Genomic DNA, 824 nt, shown 5'->3' on the forward strand with positions numbered 1-824 from the left:
GTTTAACCTCTCACAGCTGAACCCCTTAGGCAAATAAAGCAGTAATTGCATAGATGAATCATGCGTTTGAACACATCATAATAATAAGAATGAAATAAATGTTTAGCCCTAAAATGTGTTTCAAGCAGTTTTTATGGCAGATTGTAGACTTCTATGTGCCAAAACATTATCATTATGTAGTAAATTCTGAAGAGAAAATATGCAAAGATGTGAGAATATCTAATAACAAGAGACTTCTTTTGTAGAACTAATCCTTACACGGTTCATAGATCCCTAATCCTCACAAGCTTCTTATAGAAAATCCGGTCATCTCTAGCAGAACTGCTTTCATACAGGGCACTCTGTACCAACTCCTGTAGTTCAACAGAAAATTAATGGAGTTATGGGCAAACAATGAGCCTGGTTTAACTAATTTCTGAAGAAAGTGAGTAGGAGATGGAGGCAATAATCTAACCTTGACGTCTCGGTGAGAAAGAAACTTGCCAAGGTCATGAAGTAAGCATCTCAAATCATCCATCTACAAACAGATCCAGCATTAACAAGCCAAGTAAAAATATATATTAAATAATAAACTAAGAAAGATTGAGATACAGTACCTTGATGTACCCAACTTTGTTATAATCGAAGAATCTGAAAGCCTGTTTCAAACAAAAATAATAAAAATAAATAAATAAAAATAAAAACTAGCAACACAATACAACAACAACAATAACATCAAGCCTTTATCCTACTACATGGGGTCGGCTACATGAATCTTTTTTCGTCATTGTGTCCTGTTAAAATTCAATTTCTCATTTAAATCTAATAAAGAAAGGTCATTTTTA

The 824-nt window shown here is 33.1% G+C and overlaps 1 long non-coding RNA gene across 1 annotated transcript; it reads right to left on the minus strand.

Annotated features, from left to right (window-relative positions):
• Positions 1 to 25: 25 nt before the first annotated feature.
• LOC110095877 lies at positions 26 to 741 on the minus strand. Its single transcript, XR_002303021.2, has 3 exons — positions 597 to 741; positions 455 to 517; positions 26 to 353 (listed from the first exon to the last, which is right to left on the minus strand). It is a non-coding gene; the product is annotated as an uncharacterized LOC110095877 (long non-coding RNA).
• Positions 742 to 824: the final 83 nt, after the last annotated feature.

The sequence above is a fragment of the Dendrobium catenatum genome, unplaced genomic scaffold, assembly GCF_001605985.2.
Source record: "Dendrobium catenatum unplaced genomic scaffold, ASM160598v2 original_scaffold_251432, whole genome shotgun sequence".
NCBI classification, from domain to species: Eukaryota; Viridiplantae; Streptophyta; class Magnoliopsida; order Asparagales; family Orchidaceae; genus Dendrobium; species Dendrobium catenatum.